Raw genomic sequence first — 23658 nt, forward strand, 5'->3', positions numbered from 1 at the left:
AATGCCCTTTATTTCTTTCTCTTGCCTGATTGCCCTGGCCAGAACTTCCAACGCTATGTTGAATAGGAGTGGTGAGAGAGGGCATCCCTGTCTTGTGCCAGTTTTCAAAGGGAATGCTTCCAGTTTTTGCCCATTCAGTATGATATTGGCTGTGGGTTTGTCATAAATAGCTCTTATTATTTTGAGATGTGTTCCATCAATACCAAATTTATTGAGAGTTTTTAGCATGAAGGGCTACTGAATTTTGTCAAAGGCCTTTTCTGCATCTATTGAGATAATCATGTGGTTTTTGTCTTTGAGTCTGTTTATATGCTGGATTATGTTTATTGATTTGTGTATGTTGAACCAGTCTTGCATCCCAGGGATGAAGCCCACTTGATCATGGTGGATAAGGTTTTTGATGTGCTGCTGGATTTGGTTTGCCCAGTATTTTATTGAGGATTTTTGCATCGATGTTCATCAGGGATATTAGTCTAAAATTGTCTTTTTTTGTCATGTCTCTGCCAGGCTTTGGTATCAGGATGATGTTGGCCTAATAAAATGAGTTAGGGAAGATTTCCTCTTTTTCTACTGATTGGAATAGTTTCAGAAGGAATGGTACCAACTCTTCCTTGTACCTCTGGTAGAATTCGGCTGTGAATCCGTCTGGTCCTGGGCTCTTTTTGGTTGGTAGGCTGTTAATTATTACCTCAATTTCAGAGCCTGTTATTGGTCTATTCAGGGATTCAACTTCTTCCTGATCTAGTCTTGGGAGAGTGTATGTGTCCAGGAATTTGTCCATTTCTTCTAGGTTTTCTAGTTTATTTGCGTAGAGGTGTTTATAATATTCTCTGATGGTAGTTTGTATTTCTGTGGGGTCAGTAGTGATATCCCCTTTATGATTTTTTATTGTGTCCATGTGATTCTTCTCTCTTTTCTTCTTTATTAGTCTTGCTAGCGGTCTATCCATTTTCTTGATCTTTTCAAAAAACCAGCTCCTGGATTCATTGATTTTTTGAAGGGTTTTTTGTGTCACTATCTCCTTCAGTTCTGCTCTGGTCTCAGTTATTTCTTGCCTTCTGCTAGCTTTTGAATGTGTTTGCTCTCGCTTCTCTAGTTCTTTTAATTGTGATGTTAGGGTGTCAATTTTAGATCTTTCCTGCTTTCTCTTGTGGGCATTTCGTGCTATAAATTTCCCTCTACACACTGCTTTAAATGTGTCCCAGAGATTCTGGTATGTTGTATCTTTGTTTTCACTGGTTTCAAGGAACATCTTTATTTCTGCCTTCATTTCGTTGTGTACCCAGTAGTCATTCAGGAGCAGGTTGTTCAGTTTCCCTGTAGTCGAGTGGTTTTGAGTGAGTTTCTTAATCCTGAGTTCTAGTTTGATTGCACTGTGGTCTGAGAGACAGTTTGTTATAATTTCTGTTCTTTTACATTTGCTGAGGAGTGCTTTACTTCCAACTGTGTGGTCAATTTTGGAATAAGTGTGATGTGGTGCTGAGAAGAATGTATATTCTGTTGATTTGGGGTGGAGAGTTCTGTAGATGTCTATTAGGTCTACTTGGTGCAGAGCTGAGTTCAATTCCTGGATATCCTTGTTAACTTTCTGTCTTGTACATCTGTCTAATATTGACAGTGGGGTGTTAAGCTCTCCCATTATTATTGTTTGGGAGTCTAAGTCTCTTTGTAAGTCTCTAAGGACTTGCTTTATGAATCTGGGTGCTCCTGTATTGGATGCATATATATTTAGGATAGTTAGCTCTTCTTGTTGAATTGATCCCTTTACCATTATGTAATGACCTTCTTTGTCTCTTTTGATCTTTGTTGGTTTAAACTCTGTTTTATCAGAGACCAGGGTTGTAACCCCTGTCTTTTTTTGTTTTCCATTTGCTTGGTAGATCTTCCTCCATCCCTTTATTTTGAGCCTATGTGTGTCTCTGTACATGAGATGGGTCTCCTGAATACAGCACACAGATGAGTCTTGACTCTTTATCCAATTTGCTAGTCTGTGTCTTTTAATTGGAGCATTTAGTCCATTTACATTTAAGGTTAATATTGTTATGTGTGAATTTGATCCTGTCATTATGATGTTAGCTGGTTATTTTGGTTGTTAGTTGATGCAGTTTCTTCCTAGCATCGATGGTCTTTACATTTTGGCATATTTTTGCAATGGCTGGTACCGGTTGTTCCTTTCTATGTTTAGTGCTTCCTTCAGGAGCTCTTGTAGGGTAGGCCTGGTGATGACAAAATGTCTCAGCATTTGCTTGTCTGTAAAGGATTTTATTTCTTCTTCACTTATGAAACTTAGTTTGGCTGGATATGAAATTCTGGGTTGAAAAATTCGTTTCTTTAAGAATGTTGAATATTGGCCCCCACTCCCTTCTGGCTTGTAGAATTTCTGCTGAGAGATTCGCTATTAGTCTGATGGGCTTCCCTTTGTGGGTAACCCGACCTTTCTCTCTGGCTGCCCTTAAGATTTTTTCCTTCATTTCAACTTTGGTGAATCTGACAATTATGGGTCTTGGAGTTGCTCTTCTTGAGGAATATCTTTATGGCATTCTCTGTATTTCCTGAATTTGAATGTTGGCCTGCCTTGCTAGGTTGGGGAAGTTCTCCTGGATAATATGCAGAGTGTTTTCCAACTTGGTTCCATTCTCCCTGTCACTTTCAGGTACAGCAATGAGATGTAGATTTGGTCTTTTCACATAGTCCCATATTTCTTGGAGGGTTTGTTCGTTTCTTTTCACTCTTTTTTTCTCTAAACTTTTCTTGCTTCATTTCATTCATTTGATCTTCAATCACTGATACCCTTTCTTCCAGTTGATCGAATCGGTTACTGAAACTTGTGCATTTGTCACATAATTCTCGTGCCATGGTTTTCAGCTCTATCAGGTCATTTAAGGACTTCTCTACATTGGTTATTCTAGTTAGCCATTCATCAAATCTTTTTTTCAAGGTTTTTAGCTTCTTTGCAATGAGTCTGAACTTCCTCCTTTAGCTCAGAGAAGTTTGATTGTCTGAAGACTTCTTCTATCAACTCGTCAAAGTCACTCTTCATCCAGCTTTGTTCCGTTGCTGGTGAGGAGCTGTGTTCATTTGGAGGGGGAGAGGTGCTCTGATTTTTAGAATTTTCAACTTTTCTGCTCTGTTTCTTCCCCATCTTTGTGATTTTATCTACCTTTAGTCTTTGATGATGGTGACGTACAGATGGGGTTTTGGTGTGGATGTCCTTTCTGTTTGTTAGCTTTCCTTCTAACGGTCAGGACCCTCAGCTGCAGGTCTGTTGGAGTTTGTTGGAGGTCCACTCCAGACCCTCTTTGCCTGGGTATCAGCAGCGGAGGCTGCAAAAGAGTGAATATTGCTGAACAGCAAATGTTGCTGCCTGGTTGTTCCTCTGGAAGCTTCGTCTCAGTGGGGTACATGGCCGTGTGAGGTGTCAGTCTGCTCTTATGGGGGGGTGCCTCCTGCTTAGGCTACTTGGGGGTCTGGGACCTACTTAAGGAGGCAGTCTGTCCATTCTCAGATCTCAAACTCCGTGCTGGGAGAACCACTACTCTCTTCAAGGCTGTCAGGCAGGGATATTTAAATCTGCAGAAGTTTCTGCTGCCTTTTATTTGGCTATGCCCTGTCCCCAGAGGTGGAGTCTACAGAGGCAGGCAGGTCTCTTTGAGCTGCGGTAGGCTCCACCCAGTTCAAGCTTCCCAGCTGCTTTGTTTACCCACTCAAGCCTCAGCAATGGCGGGCGCCTCTACCCTAGCCTCGCTGCCACCTTGCAGTTAGATCTCAGACTTGCTGTGCTAGCAATGAGGGAGGCCCCGTGGGCATGGGACCCTCCAAGCCAGGCACGGGATATAATCTCCTGGTGTGCCATTTGCTAAGACCCTTGGAAAAGTGCAGTATTAGGGTGGGAGTGACCTGATTTTCCAAGTGCTGTGTGTCACGGTTTCCCTTGGCTAGGAAAGGGAATTCCCTTCCCCCTTATGCTTCCCAGGTGAGGCAGTACCTCACCCTGCTTCAGCTCTCTCTTGGTGAACTGTACCCACTGGACTGCACCCACTGTCCAACACGCCCCAGTGAGATGAACCCAGTACCTCAGTTGGAAATGCAGAAATCGCCCGTCTTCTGTGTCGCTCATGCTGGGAGCTGTAGCCTGGAGCTGTTCCTATTTGGCCATCTTGGAACCGCCCCCTGTTGTCCTTTAAAATATAAATTCAACATTGTCATTATTCCTAGAACATAGCTAGCACTCACTATATGTTTATAAATTGTGCAATGGTGATTGATCGACAGTGATTCTCTCAATTCCTACTTGTTTATTCATGCATTGATTTGATTATTCAAGGAGTATTGAGTGCTCACTGTGTGACAGATGTTGAATCAAACATTAAGGGGATAATAGTAAACATGCTAAACATAGTTATGGTCCTCAGAGGCCAACATTCTGGTGGTTGAGACAGATGACTGATAGGCAATTATCATGCAGTGAGGTGAGTTCTATGACGGTGGAAGGGCAGAGGCTCTGGGAATACTTGGAAAAGTCTCTTAACTTGGATGGGGGTGATTGGGAGATCAAGAAAGTCTTCCTGGAGGAAGTAGTGTTTACGCTGAAACGTGGATAAGGAGTAGAAAATAGCCATTTGGATTTAATTAGGAATGATGGTCACCAAAGTGTTACTATGGCTTTGAGTCATAGGGCACCTATTGAAAGCTTTCAAGATGAAGCCAGCCATAGGAAGAGAAGATTGTGCAGGAAACGTTCAACATCATATGTGATGATGAACATTGGTTGCAATATTGGTACTTTGGAAACATAAATAAATTTATGAACTATTTTTTAGAAGATTAACTGCTGAGAATATGAGTAAAAAAATGCACCTTTTAACAAACATCCCTGAATGAGATTGTCTTCTGTCTCTTATATGCATGTAATTTGTCAATTAAAAGTTTCATTGATCTAATTTAAACAGGTCAGAATTATTCACTGAATGAGCAAATACTGTCTTGTCCATCTCTTCAACATTTCTCAGATCTGTAAGTCTTATCTCTCTCCATTTGATCCTTTAAAGTTTTCCTTTAGAACCTCTAGTGTCTAACAGCATCTCCTCAACATTTCTCAGATATGTAAGTCTTGCCTCTCTCCATTTCATCCTTTAAAGTTTTCCCTTAGAACCCCCAGTGTCTACCAGGAGACACTCTCAAGTGGTCACAGGAGGAAGGGGCATAAAGTATCATCATGACATGGTTCCACCAGTTTTTCATCTCCCCACTGCACATGCCCTCCAGCATACTTGCAGCCTACCAAAAATTCCATGTTCTTTCCTTTTATCTTTCTTTCATGTTTTTGTAGAGATGGGGGTCTTGGTATATTCCCCAGGGTGGTCTTGAACTCCTAGGCTCAAGAGATGCTCCTTGCTCAGCCTCCCAAGTAGCTGGGACTACAGGTACATACCATTATGTCCGGCTTTTGTGCTCTTTGTTGTCTCAGGGCATTGCACCCATTTCCTCTAACTATAATGACCCCTTCCATGCCACACCATCCCTTTTCCCTTGTGGGAACTGCCCACTCCTCATTTTTACTTCATGTGGTTCTGATGGAAATAACCACACCCCTAGCTCCAAAGGTGGGTATGTGACCAAAATCTGGCAAAGTAGTTCATCCCCCTACTGGTTCAGGAATGGACTTGTCACCCAAGTTAGGTCAATCAGAGTCACAGGGAGACTGATTGGAGCCTATGGGCAGAGGAGTTCTATTCATGCCAAGTCTATTTAAAGGGGAGAACATGAGCCTGGAAGTTTCTGGTCCCACCTTGGGGAGACTGTGCCTGAGAAGGAAGCACACATTGAATAAAGAAAGCAGGAGCGGGAGATACTGACCTTGTTAAGCGAACTGAACTCTGGTTTCTCAGCTATATGAGGCAATGAATTCTCGTTTTGCTTAAGTGAATTTGATTTGAATTTCTTTTCCATATAATAAGAGTTCTAACTTATACATCATGTCTTCTGATTTCAAGTCCTATTATAAAAATTTCTAACATTTTTATTGGTGTGAAAAATGTTCATTTTTGCAAGGAGAAGACACAATGCAACAGCATATGTTTAACCCTGTGGATTCAAATGTAACTTTGGAAGAACAAAGTAGCTTCAGTTTTTTTCAGCCGAACCTGGCAAGTGAAATTTACTTCTACTCAAGTCATTCCTACATAGCTTTATTTTTTAGTTTTTTTTATTTTTTATTTATTTATTTTTTTAAGACAAGGTCTCTCTCTGTTACCCAGGCTGCAGTTCAGTGGTCTGATCACAGCTCACTGCAGCCTCAACCTCCTGGGCCCAAGCAATCCTTCTACCCCAGTCTCCTGAGGAGCTGAGACCACAGGTGTGTGCCACTACGTTCTTACCCTGTCTTCTGTGGTAGAAATTATGTCATTGGTTTCTTCTGTTTATCTACCTCACACTAGACTGTAAGCCTCCTGAGGATGGGGGCTACATATTTCCCTTTAAAAAAATCTTTAGAAGCAGTTAAAACAATATCGATAGTGCCTAACACATGTTGAGTGTTTACCATGTGTGCCAGGCACAGATGCATATGTTTTACTTGTTTAATACTCACAATAAACCTAGGATGTGGGTCATTTTATAGATGGAGAAATGATGTTTATAGCTCGTCAGTGGTGGAGCTGAGATTCAATCTTACACAGTCAGTTTCTTAACCAGTGCCCTCCACTGCTTTCCCTGATTCACAGTTATGCTTCGTAATTACTTGTTAAATGAAAGAATAAATATCTCTGACACTGGGATATGATACCCATTTTACCTTTGGAGAAACTGAGTCAATAATGAGCAGAACTAGAGCCTGTGTCTCTCAACTCTTACTGAGGCACCCTTGCCATGATAAAATGCTGATTTATGAATTAAAAATACAGGCAACTATTTTTAATTTGAAGTTCCAGGTAAGATTTGGGGCTTATCAGTATAACTTATGTTTTCCCAAAAGACTATCTTCTACATTAAAATATTTTAAAGGACTGCTTCTTTAATGCATAAAAAATAAAAATAATGAGAAAACCACCTAAAATGCAAAAAACTTCTAAGCATTTCCCCAGAGAATGCAGAAAAGAATTAATGAGGGTGAAGGATAATCACTTCTACATAAATATAGCAGGTGGAATTACTTATGTTGCTATATATCATGTTAATAACTTGAAAACAAGCTAAACTGAATATAAACTATTTCTTTTATTTGTAATTTAGAAAGCCTAGAATAAGGGGCTTTAAGACTAAGATAGGCCATGTTCTCCATGAAAGATTCCTGGAAACTGAAAAATAAGGTCTTTTAACATTTTGTGATATAACTGTTTTTCTTGGCTTAAGCGTAGGTTTTAAAAAATGGTGCTCATTGTTTTGCTTGTAGTTCTTTTATGCATGGACAACCCTGCTGATGATGCATTCAGTTTAGGAGAATTTTCCAATTGAAAAAGTGCTCTGGAGAAGTTTAAGCGCCATGAATCACCCAAACCTCATCTAAGTCTCGTGAAGGCAAAGGCTGTGAAAGGCAGTCACAGAGAGAAGACATATTGTAGTTGTGCTGCCTGATTCAACTAAATAGAAAAATATTTTGTAAAGACACGAGAGTTTCAGGAATCTGGCAGAGTGGTAAGGATAAATGTCACTTTCTGTCAGAAAGGCAAAAATGAGTGACCTGCTACTCACCTCCCTCCTCCTCTTTTTCCCCCTCACTGAGGGGCAGACCTAGAATCCCAGTCTCCTTCTTATGTAAAATACAAACCCAAAGTCTGTTGGTGACAGTTAGGAAAGCATAGAAATGCAATGGGTCATCCCCCCCCCCTTCCCAATTATTTCCTAATGGCTTTTAGACATTCAAAACGGTTTTGATCAGGTGAATAAGTCAATACATTTTTCCATTGTTAAGGAAGTAGATTGCTCATAATAATAATAGCTATAACAGCAGCCGCAGCAGCAAATATTTTCTGTTCAAAAGGACTGGCTCTCTCCATCCCTGCCTGCCCAGGTGAGACCAGGAGTGTGGATGAGTGGAGCTTTTCTTTTCACCTATCCTTTAAACTAGCATTTAATTCTGAATAGAATAGATATTTTTAGTATTTCTCAATTATTAAAACATGGCAAATGTATCTGATTCCTAAACCTCTTTTCCCAGCCTTACTAGCCCTTAATATTTCCTTAAGAAACATTATCTTTCGGGTCTTTGAAGTCTTTCCCTTCTCATCTCTCTGAGTCCTTGCTCCATTGGCTGGGAATTTTCAGCCCAGGAAGATAAATGGCGTGGGTGTTAGGATGGCCTTCTGGAGTCTGGAAGCCCCAGGTCAGCAGCGGGGAGTATCTAGAGAGGGGCTTTATTTGTCTGTCCAGCTTTCTCTGCATCCACTCTGTTTCCAGTTTCAGGAAGGAGAATGTGGACTATGTGGACTGTTACATAGGTGACCTAAAGATAAATTTAGAGTAACTTTAGGGTTTCTACCCCTTCCTCACTCTTTCCCTATCCCCAGGTAAGCGACCCTAAGGGATGCTTTTCTAAAGTACCCAGCGCATTCCCCAGAGTTTGCAAGGTACTTCTCTGCAGGGGTGTGTGTGTGTGTGTGTGTGTGTGTGTGTAGGGCTACTCCATGCACCACATCACTAGGTAGGCTGATTCTGAGCTTTTGAAATCATTGTATCCAGCAGAGCCTTATCTCCTTAGAGCCACCTCATTTTGGGGCTGAGCAGCTGATGGACCAGCGAGAAAGTAGAGGCTGTCATACTTTGCCATCTTTAATTTGACAAACGCTAGCTCATCTCTTTGTTTTGTTTTTTCATAGGGACATTTTTGGCCTTTAGTAGCTTATTTGTTTATCATAGTCTGTTAATTCATAGCCAATAATTTGCTTGTTCCCCAAAAGATAAATAAATGACATTACTTTAAAGGTTAACAGCTGCAAGTTTGACTGGATATAGGTAATCATTGGTCAGGTAAATGCAGCTTCGAGTCTACTTAGATAGTACCTAGGCTACCTAGGCCTACCTAGGTACACCATTAGAACAACTCTGTAGAATATGGAGATATATAAATATCAGCCAATCACCCCCTGGTTGAGTAGTGGTTGTGGGCTGTGATTATAGGCAATACAAATGATGTTGAAACTGCTTCTCCAAAAGGTCTCTGCTGATTCCCTTAACCTCTCCATTCTCTAGAATGTATATTCAGCACTAAATGGGGGTATGGCTGTACTCCATATTAGATGTGCAGATACATTCCAAACTGAAAGCTAAATTTTCCTTTGCCAACGAGCAAATCACTACCGTCTCCAGATTGCACTACCAGCATGCCCCAACCGTGAAATGATTTAAGTGGTAATGGTTTAACTACACAGTCCTCATTTACTCAGCTTTACATATGTCTATTTTGCCTTCCCAGACCAAGAAAACTTCTACTTTTCTGTTCTCATTGTCTAGAGTTGGGCATACAACCTGCTCTTGATAAATGATTCTTTAACAATGGTATGTTTCTAAGTTGCTGTATGTGCAGCCAAGACACGTATCTTTTCTTTTGAGGGCTTGGTCCTTAGTAATAATCTAGCTTGATGGATTATGAAATTGAGGGTCAATTATGATGCACTTATAAAGGGAAGGAGCAAAAAGAGGCAGGAGAGTCACAGCTTGCTTGGAAAACCGTGGTATAATAGCAGCTAACTCCAGCTGTGCTATTGACAAGCTGTAACACCCGATCAATCTGCTTCCTCTGTAAGTCCTGCAGTTCCTCGTTTAGGAACGAGGATAACACCCTGCCTTATCTCACAGTGTGGTTATAAGCACAGGGCAAGTGAAATAATGCCTATGACAACACTTCATAAAATGTGAAGTACACCATGAGTGAAGTGGTTGTTATGATGATTATGATTGAAATACTCTTAGTGTAATTATTCTCAGACTCTCAACATGTACTGAGAGACACCCAGTGTATTTCTAACAAGAACTTAGAAAAATTCAAAGGTTATCTGTGTCCACAGCTTTCCCCATTCCTCCTCACTAATCTCTACTATTGTCCTCATCTATTCCATCTCTAAAGAAGTGAAACCCATATAAAGCTGTTTGTTTTCTTGAATAACAAGTGAACTATGTGCCAGCATAAAGAGGTATAGTCAATTTCCATTATTCAAGGTAGTTATGTTTTATAAACTCACTGTCAACACTGATTTGGTAAATAATGAACCATTCCTCTTTTTTTTTTTTTTTTTTTTGAGACGGAGTCTCGCTCTGCCGCCCGGGCTGGAGTGCAGTGGCAGGATCTCGGCTCACTGCAAGCTCCGCCTCCCGGGTTCACGCCATTCTCCTGCCTCAGCCTCAGGAGTAGCTGGGACTACAGGCGTCCGCCACCTCGCCCGGCTAGTTTTTTGTATTTTTTTTTAGTAGAGACGGGGTTTCACCGTGTTCGCCAGGATGTCTCGATCTCCTGACCTCGTGATCCGCCCGCCTCGGCCTCCCAAAGTGCTGGGATTACAGGCTTGAGCCACCGCGCCCGGCAACCATTCCTCTTAGGAGAAATTCAGGGTTAGGTTCCCGAGAGCCTCTGGTCACAACTCCTTTGTCAACCAATCAACATGTAACCTTGTTTTATGTGTGTTTTTGTTAGACACGTTTTAAAATATATATTGTTGGTTCATTAATGCTAAATTCATAGCCAACAGCACTACAATCCATTCCTAAAGCTTATTTAAACACACATATTTTCTTTGTAAAGAACATCACAGCTTTCTTGTGCTTAGGAATACTAGACAATACTTCAGCAGCATGCTTGGGGGCCATTTTAAATAGCAAAATCACTGAAAAAAAGCACAACAATGAAAAAAAAAAAAAAAAAAAAAAAGGCACTAAATAGACCATGAAAAGGATGCTTGTATATGTAAGCAGAAACAGGAAGGCAGAATGTTGCCTTGTTTGACTTCAGTTGGGATTGTGCATGTTTGGGACTCTGTCTTTTTGCCAGTCTGCACATGCTGCAAGTCGTAATTGTAGGGTTACAAATAAATGTTAGTGAGTAGGTGAATTTGCAAATACAGAATTTGCAAATCATAAGGATTGACTACCTATGGAGGGAAGAATTGGGACTGACTGGTGGATATCCTAGGAGAGCAGTTTTCACATTGCTTCAAAAAGCGTGTTTCCCTATACTAATTATAATTGTCCATCAAGAGAACAACAGGCTTGCCAGTGAGCCCCTATCATTGCACGTGTTCTAGTAGAAGGGGCATGATTTAAGTGGCCTTGCGAAAAGTATTTAGGTCCTGAGAGAAGGCCACAAGCTATGAGATGAGCAATGATTGCAGAAAGAGTAGAAAAAGCCAAATATAGTTACCATCACTATGATCATTCTATAAAATCAATCTCCATTTTTTCATACTGAAAAGGGAATTTCAATCAGGACAATATCTAGCATTAAAAAAAAAGCAGCGCTCTTTTAACTGGGAATGTGTGCATAAATATCCTTTATTCTTGTAAGCTGTCAGATGTTCTAAGCCACAAGCAGCACTTAGTAGATTATAGAACAGTGAAGAGGAAAATGCTAAGAGAGAAGGAAAGGTCACTGAACTGGAAGAATAAGTTCTTCAGTAAATCATCAGAACATTAAAGACAGAAAGTTCTCTGGGAGGAAGTCACTTTCAGAAATGTATAACCAAAGCAGGAAGAGAGGATGCATTTTGGTGAAGGTTTGAAATATCCAGAGTGCTACATTAACAGGAAACAATCTGTGCCCCTTTGCTTCCAAATAAAAGAGAAAATGACACTCCTTCCCCCGAGTAATACTAGTTGTTTAATAATAAAGCACTTAATTAAGGCCACACAGAAACATTTGATGCTTAGGTTTAAAATGTATTTCCAGATGCTAGGTTAGGGAGGAGAGGCCACACCACCTTGAAATATCTCTCTCTTACCCTCCAGTTCCTGCAAAGAGGCAAAGAGGCAAGGGAAGTTCTAACAACATTTACCAAGAGTTGACTTTGGTTTTTTTTGTTTTGTTTTGTTTTGTTTTTTTTTAAAAAGCAAAGCCAAGTGAAGTAACAACAAATTCTTTCATTTCTATCCCAGTCTGGCTTCTCTCCTTGCATGGATCATGGACATGCTCCTGCAGGACTCATTCCCATTTGCTTTTGCTGGGATTTTATAGATTCTGGAGCAGTGGGGAATTTTCCCACACCCACTCATGGGGCTGGGCTGAGTTTCTGATTTCTCCCTTTCTTTTTCCACTCATATCTCTGGGCAGAGAGCCAGCAGACATGCAGAGTCTGTGAGGTCGAGGGTGTTTTGTATTTATTTGTTTATCTTATCTATCTGTCTGTCTGTCTGTCTATTTTGAGATGGAGTCTCACTCTGTCACCCAGGCTGGAATTCAAGCAGTTTTCCTGCCTCAGCCTGCTGAGTAGCTGGGATTACAGGCGTGTACCACCAGGACTGGCTAATTTTTGTATTTTTAGTAGAAACAGAGTTTCACCATGTTGGTCAGGCTGGTCTCAAACTCCTGACCTTGTGATCTGCCCGCCTCAGCCTCCCAAAGTGCTGGGATTACAGGTGTGAGCCACTGTGCCTGGCTGGGTTTTTTGTTTTTACATTTCATATATGGGGCCAGGTGTGGTTGCTCATGCCTGTAATCCTAGCATTTGGGAGGCCAAGGTGGGCAGATTACCTGAGGTCAAGAGTTCAAAACCAGCCTGGCCAACATTGCGAAAACCCTGTCTCTACTAAAAATACAAAAATTAGCCAGGCGTGGTGGTACCTGCCTGTAATCCCAGCTACTCAGAAGGCTGAGGCAGGAGAATCTCTTGAACCTAGGAGGCAGAGATTGCAGTGAGCCAAGGTTGCGCCACTGCACTCCAGCCTGGGCAACAGAGCGAGACTCTGTCTCAAAACAAACAAACAGATTCCGTATATGAGAGGGGCTTTTACTGACTATCCCAGGAGGATAGTCGAGCCCCTGTCAGCAGACACCCAGGAATGGTCCCCTCCAGCCCTCAACACCCTTTCCTGGTTTGGATGCTTCTGGGCTGTTTGATTCAGCTTCTATTCAACTCTTTGCCTTTAAGTTCTGTTCATTTCTGGAAATTGAGATTTCTTTTTCTCGCTTGCAAGCCTCGCCATGTATTAAGGGAAAAACATATTTTTATATGGAATTTTTACATATTTAGAGTAGGAACTGGGAGAATTTCTTGCTTCTGCCCAATCTGCCATACTGAAGAGAAGTCAGCAAACAGTACTCCTCAAGCCAAATGGTTAATTCTGAAAAATTCAAACTTTTAAAAAGTTGAAGAAGTGGTTCAATGACTACCCATATACCCTTCATCTAGATTCACCAATTGTTAACATGTTGCCACATTTGTTCTGTCTCTCACTATGCTTATATTTTGCTGAACAATTTGAAATTTAGTGGTAGATCACAGCACAGCTCAAAAATACTTCAGCACAAAATCTGCCAAGAATAAGGACATTCCCCGTCACAATCACAATACTGTTGTCACGAAAATTAACAATAATTCTATGTAATCTAATATAGCCTATCTTCTGATGTCCCCAAAGATCTTTTATAGCTTTTAAAAAAGGAACCTAGGATTCAATTAAAGTTCACACATTGTGTTTAGTCATTATGTCACTAATCTAAGTCTCTAAAACAATACTTGCACCTTTTTATGTTTTTCATAACACTGCTTTTTCTTTTTTAAACATTCTGGTAGAATGTTCCACATTCCAACATTTTCTGATTTCTTTCTCATGATGAGATCTTTTTTACTGATGTAATATATATGTACACACGTGTGTGTGTGTGTGCATATGTATATATACACACACACGTATGTATATATATTAGAAAAAATACAGTTTTAACCATTTTTAAGTTTACAGTTCACTAGCATTAAGTACATTTACATTGTTGTGCAACCATCACCACTATCTATCTCCAGGAATTTTTTTTCTCATCAAATTAAAACTCTGCAACCATTAAACAATAACTCCCCAGTTTGTCCTCCCCCATTCCCTGGTAATCACCATTCTGCTATCTGTCCCTATGATTTTTACTTCTAGGGACCTTATGTAAGTGGAATCATACAATATTTGTCCTTTGTGTCTGGCTTATTTCACATTGATGTCTTCAATGTTGATCTAATGCCATTCATTGAGGACACTGATGTCTTCAATGTTCATGTATGTTGAATTATATGTCAAAACTTTATTCTTATTAAAAGCTCTAGCCGCGCAGTGGCGCATGCCTGTAATCCCCGCACTAAGAGAGCCTGAGGTGGGTGGATCACCTGAGGTCAGGAGTTTGCGACCAGCCTGACTAACATGGTGAAACCCTGTCTCCACTAAATAAACAAAAAAATTAGCTGGGCATGGTCGCACGTGCCTGTAATCCAAGCTACTGGGGAGGCTGAGGCAGGGGAATCGCTGGAACCCTGGAGACGGAGGTTGCAGTGAGCTGAGATTGCACCATTGCACTCCAGCCTGGGCAACAAGAGTGAAACTCTGTCTCAAAAAAAAAAAAAAAAAAAAAAAGCTGACTGTTATTCTAGTGTATGGTGGTTTCCATCTTTCTGCTATTGTGAATAATGTTGCTATAAACAAGGGTTTGCAAATGTCTGTTTGAGTCCTTGAAATTTAATTTTCATGATTAAATTTCAGTTTGTTTTTGCCAAAGTAGTGCACAGGTAAGGTTGTATACTTCTTACTGCATCAGAGTAACATTAGGTGACATATAAGGTCGTGTTTTCTCTATTAATGATGCTAACTTTGACCACTTGGCTAAGGTGTGGCTGCCAAATCTCTTCTTTGTAAAAGGGCCTTTGTCTTTTTGTAATTAGTAAGTGATTTATGGGGTAATACTTTGAGATGGGTATATATACTTTCTCCAAAACTATTCACCATTAGTTTTAATATTTATTAATAATTCTTACCAGAATTAATTATTATATTAGTGGTTGCAAAATGGTTATTTCTCTAATTCAAGCATTTCTTTTACATTTATTAGTAGGCAGTTTTCTATATGTATGAGCTTTCTTCTCTCTTTTGTATTAGCAGTGGATTTTTCTTTATTCAATCAGTTGTAATTCATTATTGCCAATATGCTTTTTATTTTTTAAATTGTCCCAAGTTTGGCCAGTGAGAACTCCTTAAAATTGGCAACTGGAAACAATGAAAGTTACCTAACAGGGTTGATAAATATAATGAGGTGATATGTAATGTCTTGATTATAGTTTACACCCATAATGGTTATTATCATTTTAGTAGAGTTTTCATAGCTTGAAGATTCCATGTAACTGCTTTTAGCCAATGGCAGTTTTGTTTGTTTGTTTGTTTGTTTTTTGACTGAGTCTTGCTCTGTCATCCAGGCTGGAGTGCAGTGGCATGATCTTGGCTCACTGCAGTCTTGCCTGAGAGGCTCAAGAGATCCTCCCTTCCACCTTTGCCTCCCAAGTAGCTGGGACTACAGGCATGTACCACCACGCTGAGCTAATTTTTGTATTTTTTGTAGAGACAGGTTTCATCATGTTGCCCAGATGAGTCTCGAGTTCCTGAGCTCAAGCAATCTGTACAACTCCGCCTCCCAAAGCGCTGGGATTACAGGTGTGAGCCACCACACCGGGAAGTGACATATGCTTTTGAGTACCCCATAGCTCCTGGTGTCACTGAGAGTCCTAGAAGTACAGACTGCTGAGGTTGAGAGTGAGCCTGGGGAGTTTTCTAGTTCTATGGCTTTCTACCATGGCTCTCAGAATCCTTTTACTAGTCCACCATTGGTTCTTGAGCATCTTCTTACTTTCTAACACAAGAAGACTTGGTCTCACCATTTCTTTCCCTGCTCCAGGCTTAGAATCAGTCATTCCTACAGAGAGACCTGGTTCCTTTTGTAGAAAATAGTATTTTAAGACTACAAGCTCCTCCTTGCTACCAGGGAGCCATTGCTTCCATGCCACTTGTCCTTAGACTTTAGAGACATTAAAAATAATCTAGGGAGCTTTTAACAATTTATATTCCTGATTATTTCATGCCTGAGAAGATAGGGTAGATGTTCTTTCCTCTATTCTTCCTATTAAGTACAACTAAAAAACCTGGACATTAGATATATTGAAAAAAAATAAGAAGATTCTGCAAAGTGAAGAAAAGTAGGATTGGCTAGCGACCTCAGGGAACAAGGAATGACATAGTGGGGATTTTCTTTCTTCCTTTCTATTTTACTTGAGCAGGAGTCATGTCATGTTGCCCAGGCTGGAATGCAGTGGCTATTCACAGGAGTAATCATAGTGCACTATAGCCTTGAACTCTTGGGTTCAAGTAATCCTCTTTCTTCAGCCTCCCAAGTAGCTGGGACTATAGGTGCCTACCAGCGTGACTGGCTGGATTTTCCTTTTTGCCTCATATTTTCCAGACATGGAGCTGAAGAAGCTGGCAATCAAGAAACACCAGTGGAGGCTGGGTGCAGTGGCTCATGCCTATAATCCCAACACTTTGGGAGGCTGAGGTGGGTGGATCACTTAAGGTCAGGAGTTTAAGACCAGCCTGGCCAACATAGTGAAATCCTGTCTCTACTAAAAAAAAATACAAAAATTAGCCAGGCATGGTGGTGTGCGCCTATAGTCCCAACTACTCAGGAGGCTGAGATATGAGAATCACTTGAACCCGGGAGGCAGAGGTTACAGTGAGCCAAGATTGCACCACTGCACTCCAGCCTGGGCAGACAGAGTGAGACTGTTTGAAAAGAAAAGAAAAGAAAAGAGAGAGAAAGAGAGAAAAAGAGAAAGAAAGAAAGAAAAGAAAAGAAAAGAAAGACCAGTGGGCACAACAGGAACAAAACAAAGGACTGTTTCCTCTAGTCAAAGGTTGAGGAAAAGGGTGGCCTAACAAAATAAAGGTCTTTTAGACAGTAGCTACATGATTCCAGCCAAACACCAAAGGAAAAACTGGCCCCACTCGCACCAAGGCCAGGAAAGGCGGGGTGGGAAATCTATACTTCCAGCCTCACAAGGCTGTAACACGGAGCCCCAGTATCTCTACTCAGGGGATATCAGAGCAAGTTGAGTTGTAAGCCAGAAATTTCATCCTTGTTGGACAGTAATAAGCCCTCTCCCCACTATAGTGTCAGTGGAGACGATGTGGAGAACCTGGTAGGGAGCTAGGACTTTCACCACTGCCCAGCAGTGACAAAACCACCTCCACACTCCTACCATGATGTTAGTGGAGGCTACCTGGAAAGAAGTAATGAGTCACTCCTACTTCTCCCAGGCAGGGAGGTATCAGTGGAAACCTGTAGGGGAGTCTGACTTCCCACCCTCACCTACCAGTAACGAAAAGCCTTCACCTCTCAGGGATTACCAAAGGGAAAGTGGGCAAACTGGACTTCTACTCCATTTGGTAGTACAAAGTGGTGCTCTCTGCCTTCCTCTGCCAGACTAATGTCAGATAAAATAGAAGGTTAAAGAAGATCCAGATTCTCAGAACCTAACACCCAACATGTTAAGGTTTCAATTGAAATCACTCATCCTGCCAAGAACCAAGAAGAATAATTTTAAAAAATCATTAGATGCCAGTATTGGCATGACAGAGATGTTAGAATTATACAACAGACCTTAAAGTAGCTATCATGAAAATGACCCAACACATAATTACAAACACACATGGAACGAATGGAAAAATACAAAGTATCAGTAAAGAAATAGAAACTCTTAGCAAAGAGATAGAAAATATAAATAAGAACCAACTGGAAATTTTGCTAAAAAATGGAATAATTGAAATAAAAAACTTAGTGGATGGGCTCAACATCAGAATGGATGGGACAAAGGAAAAAAGAATCAGTGAACTGGAAGTAAGAATGGTAGAAAATTTCCAATTTGAACAACAGAGGACAATAGACTGGGGGGAAAAAAGCCTCTGGAACCTGAAGGAGTATAATAAAAGATCTAATATTCGTGCACCAGCGTCTCTGAAGGAGTCTCAGAAAGAGGGTGGGACTGAAAAAGTACTCAAAAGAAATAATGGCTAAAAATTTCCCTAAATTTGGAAAAAGACATAAACCAAGATACTGAAGAAGCCAAGTAAAACCAAGACAGGATAAACCCAAAGAAATCCATAGCAAGATATATCACAGTCGCACCTCTGAAAACTAAAGACAATGAAAAATACTTGATAGCAGCAGGAGAGAAATGACACCTTACCTATAGGGGAGAAACCATTTGAATGACACGGGGTTTCTTTTCTGAAACCATGGAGGCCAGGAGGAAGTGGCACAACATTTTTTTTTTTTTAAACTTAGTTTTATTTTTATAGAACAACAACAACAACAAAAAAGCTAAGAGATTAGTAAAGACAAGTTCACCATATTTGACTCCTGAGCTCGAACGACATTAACAAACTTATCGCTGGCCATATCTCGCAGACTGCTGGGATTACAAGCATGAGAACCACTACCTGATAAAATCTTTAGTTTCAGCGTAAGTTACAGACGGGAAAAGGAGATCTGTGTGTCAACTCATGTTAAACGCCTAGTATTTGCTCCTGCAACGAACAAGATCTACTTTTAAAACGACAATAACTCAGAGGAAAGCACGAACGCAGTTCCCCACTACCACAAATTACCCAGTCGAGTTTCCTACATTTGGGGAAATCGCAGGGGTCAGCACATCCGGAGTGCTATGGATAAGCCTCGCCCTGGGAAAACCACCTTCGTGATCATGGTATCTCCCCTGCCAGATAAGTACGTGGCACATTTTTAAGTGCTGAAAGAAAAGAACTGTTAACCCCGAATTCTAAATTCAGTAAAACTATCTTTCAAGAATGAAGGAGAAAGAAGACATTCTGAGATGAAGGGAACTTAAGAGAATTTGTCACCAACAGATCTACTCAAAGTATTGCTTAAAGGAAGTTCTCTAAGTAGAAGGAAATGAGAAAAGAAATCTCAGACCCTCAAGAAACGAGAAAGAATGAATGATAGAGAAAAAAATGGTGTATAAAACAAATCTCAATAAATTTAAAATAACTGAACTTAATTCTGATGCAAAGACCATGGAACATACTCTGTGAAACACTATTCTTTGCTATTTTAACAGAAATAGGTAAGAAGTGTCCTGATATTCCAATTCAAATTTAGCATCTCAAGATAACTTATTTTCACTATCTTTTGCTTTATATTTGTATCATTTTTCTATTACAGTGAAAATCTATATTCCTGATATCATTAATGGATTTCCTTATTTGTTTAATCCCACAATACACATACAATAATTTGAAAGTTATAATACCAATATTACTCTAGCAATAGGTCCACTAACTAAAGCATATGGTTACTTTACAATCCTTAGATCATGTCTCACAAAAATCAATGGTCAGAATATTATGTTCAAAAGTTACTTGAATTGATTCTTTTTTTCCTGAGGTTATTTTCCCTGACGTCTCTTGCCTCCACCCCATTACAAGTCATCAAATTTATTAGTTTCTGGTTTACAATTCTTTCTTTTTGGCAAAACCCAATAATTTTATATATCCTTATGTTTTTCTTTTTCACTACATAAAAAGTAGCCTACTATAACTCTTCTTCACCTTGCTTTTTGAATTTAAAAATGTAACCTGAAAAATCATTCCATATCAGTTTATAGAAAAAGCAACTCTTAATAAATATTTGACAATTAAAGTCTGATTGAATATTATCACTCAGGAACTAAAAGCAAAAACAAACAAACAAACAAACAAACCCCAGAAGGATCAAATCCAAACATTCGGCATTTGAAGTCAGCTATATGTGTTCATGCTCTCCTGTGTTCTATGAAAATTTTAACGCAGCTAACACCATGAAATACATTTTAGGCAAAAGGCAGGACCATCTAAACTATGGGGTATCTTTTGCTGATAAAAGCTTTCATTTTCAAGCTAATGAGTCTTATATTGTTTGAGTTTCATTGTTTTTTTTAAAGGTGCTAGTTGTTTTTTCTCTCCAAAGTGTTCAGGCATATTCTTTGAAATATTTTTTAGCCTACCATAGATTGGATTTTGTTTTTAACTCATGTCTTTGGAAATATTTATTTCTGAACAGTGAAATTTTCTTCTCATCTTGAACTCTAGGCCTATCTCAAAACTGTTTTCATGGCTGACTTGCCCACCCTGGAGACTCTTCTGGCAAAACTACTTCATCCAAGCCTCTCTAAGCAGCAGCCCTTGTGGGAAACATAATACTGCTCACAGTTGGAGTGGCTGGAAAAGTAGTGATGAAACTTGTGTAGAATGAGTTTTGCATGGGCTTGCTTTGCCTCAATTTTCAAAGCAAAAGAGCCAGAATTTACCAGTTGGATGCAAAGTGTGTGTCAATTAACAGGAATATACTAATTTATCATAGTTGCTTTAAAAACCCTGGGCAGAGCAAAGAAATATATTGAAACATCCATAATTGCATCTTTAATTGAATTTAGAGGCATAAACAAAGAACTTGATAGGACAGTAAAAATCAGGGATGTCACTCTATCTTGAACATCTCTTGGTCAATTACAGGACCTTGCTATTTATGTAACATGATTACATTATACTTGTACAGCCTAAATGCAATGCTGTCAATTTACTTTGAGTAGAGCTTCATATATACAGTGGTTTAACAATTAGATTTAGGGAACTAGTAGCTGTTTTATATTGATAATACAAACTTCTATTTATTTCATATTTTGATTCTTTCCTACATTAGTATAGTTGACTTCAGTTATATTTTGGAGCTAAAATCCACAGCACCACATTTAAGTTGTGCAATTTGTCTAACTGTAGTCAGTAAAAGGTATTTATTTAGCAGGCATTTAAGTTACCTGTAAAATAGTAATGTGTGTGTGTGCGCACGCGCGCGCGTGTGTGTGTGTTTAGCCAAGAGCAGATGGGTTAAGAGTTATAACAACATTTATTAAACTCTCGCATTAAATTCATTATGTTCAAAATCTCATTTAACTTTGTGTATTTTTCTGCTGAGCAAACAGGCTTAGAGAGGTTAAATAACTTGTCCAAGAAGTTGGACATGTCTTAACACAGATCATAAGAGGTAGTACTGAGATTCCATAGGCCTGAAGACAGCAAACACTCTGAGAGACCCAGACAGGTCAGCTTGATGGCCCTAGAATGGATGTTCTCTACTCTTTACCATGTTCATTACCATTATGCAATTTCAAAGGATAATTGTTTCTTAGAAATGTTTCCACATAAATATGGCTGGTTCTGAGGAGCAAGTTTTGAGAGACCCAATCCCAATATATCATATAGCTCAATTTGCCTGACCAACATGGAAGAAGAGGCCATTAAAACGGCATGCTTTATAGGAAAGCCAATGAACAAAAAGCAGAGGTGATTCTCCTACATCTTTTGTTTTACTAGAAGACTTTTCTAAAGTGAAAGATATGTATGTTCCGGGCAGGATGTAGTTATTTTCTCCTATTACACTTGTCCCTATTACAATTACAGTTACATTGCAATAACTTGTGGTAGTTATAGTAATGTACTGTTCAAGTTATACCCCCTCACTCTTACGTTGCAACATTATTTGCTTAAGATAATGAATGGATATAAAGAAGAAACTAGTGCCCAGTACAATGTCTGTGACACACACATAAAAAGATATCTCCTTTGGGCTGAAGCATGTGCTTGGGGAATAGAAAGGTGGACTCAGTAGTTGGTAACAAGGAATCCAGCCAGGTGGATAAAGTTATTCAAGGAGTGTGATGACAGGCAGCAGGTAGGGGCAGTAGATAACACTTCTGAAAGTTGGGCTTTGTCAGGGTGGTTCATAAAGGGAGCATAAGTAAGCTAGACAGGGCATGATGTCCACAAGTTTTGAAGCAAGAGGCCTCAAGCTTAGAATCATTGATTTACTTGTTCATTAAGCATTAATTAAGTGCCTTTTGTGGGACGGCCACTATACTACGCGGTATAAATACAAGATGAATAAAACATAGTGTCTTCCTTACAGTCCAGTGATGGAAGCAAAATCTGAACAATTACAATACAATGGGTTGTGTAGAATTGAGTTAAACACAAAATTTTATGAATCCAAGGAAAGTAAATCACTAAAACATACTGGGAAGTTTTCACAAATTAGGTAAATGAGGTAAAAGTTGCATGTTCCTTGAAAGGTTCATAGAATTTGGCCAAGTTGAGAAAAAGGAAATGTATTATAGATACAGGAACAGCTTGTAAAAGAGGATGAAGGGATGAAAAAGCATCTTGGAGAATGGTAACTAATTCTAAGAGTTTAGAGTGTAACGTGTATAGTGGAAGTGAAAAGATATGTGACTGTAATGATAACCAGATGGGTGTTCAGAAAAGACTTTGAATACCATCCTCCAGCTGGCAGGGAGCCACTGAAAGTTTTCATCATGGGATTGGCATTTGCTAGACATGCAGTTACCATGAAACTAATCACAATAGAGCTTTAGGGCCTGTCACTTGCATGGACCCTTCCAAGAACCTGGGAAGATCCCAAGCAATGTATCCCTGTGGTCATATGTCTTCCTAAAATTTGAAAAAGTAAGATATAAAAAATCATTTACTTTACAGAGGGCTCTTCCAATTGGATAATATTCAGCCTTCTCAAAACTTGGATCTTTTCCTGGCATGATCTTTGATTAAGAAAACTATCCTTGACAATGGGATGGAGGATGGCGTGGAGGGGGAAGAGCCTGGTTGGAGGCTCTTACAAATGTCTCAGAGATCATCAGAACTGAACTAAAGCAGTGGCAGAGATGATCGTGAGAGGGGGAAGGTTCTTAGGAGGGAGAATCAAAGGGATTTATGAAAGATGGATACACGAACCAAGTGGGTGGAGTGGGTGGAAGGAGTTCTTGGAAGACTCAAGAGTTTTAGTGGGTGCCTAGAAGGATGGTGTTACCATGAGTGCAAAGTGGAATATATGTTTGAAGGCTGAAAAGACACTAAATTGTCTTTGGTAGAGGAGAGAATCATGACAGAGGAGTGATCAACAGTGTTAAATACTTAAAAAAGAGATGGATTAAAATGACAACTAAGGATTGTCTATTGAATTTGGTGATTAGGAAGTCACTGGTTACCTTAAGAAACAACAAAGAACGGATTCATTGGGTGATGTTAATAGAACTCAGTTTATGTCAGGAAGCAGATTATAGCATTCTCCGTGCACTCCTCATCACCCTTATGAGTTCAAGGGCAGAACTTTGGGGAAAGGGTGAGGGATTATCTATCAAATGAAGGGACTCAGTGCAACTGAGGAGAGGGACACTCTGTAGAAAAGGGATTCAGGCATAGGGAAATGAAATGGCAAGTCTGCAGTGGAGCTTGGGAACAAGGGCATGTTGGGACCAAATCCCAGTTGCTTGGACACAAGGTTCTGGAAGGACTAGAAGTTAAGCTGTGCTGATGCCAAAGCACTCCAGCATTGCCACAGCATGCTCCCAGTTCCCAGGGTGAATATAAGATTGTCCTTAGATTCCAGGGCATAGCCAGGACTACAATTTCAGAGCAAGCAAGCTCAGCAATTCAGCAGGCAAGATGAGGGGATAAGGTAGAGCATCATAGGAAGAAAGAATTTATGGTGGCAGAAGGGATGCAAAGCAGCTCCTCTCCACTCGATGATCTGGAATCTGAAGTCAGCACTTCCTAAACTCAGAGGGGAGATTCAGGCCCTTGCCCTTT

General features: G+C 40.0%; 1 non-coding gene across 1 annotated transcript; it reads right to left on the reverse strand.

Moving 5' to 3' along the window:
• Window positions 1-18568: 18568 nt before the first annotated feature.
• LOC116271545 lies at window positions 18569-18731 on the reverse strand. Its single transcript, XR_004180172.1, has one exon. It is a non-coding gene; the product is annotated as a U1 spliceosomal RNA (small nuclear RNA).
• Window positions 18732-23658: the final 4927 nt, after the last annotated feature.

Source organism: Papio anubis, chromosome 19, assembly GCF_008728515.1.
Source record: "Papio anubis isolate 15944 chromosome 19, Panubis1.0, whole genome shotgun sequence".
Lineage (NCBI taxonomy): Eukaryota > Metazoa > Chordata > Mammalia > Primates > Cercopithecidae > Papio > Papio anubis.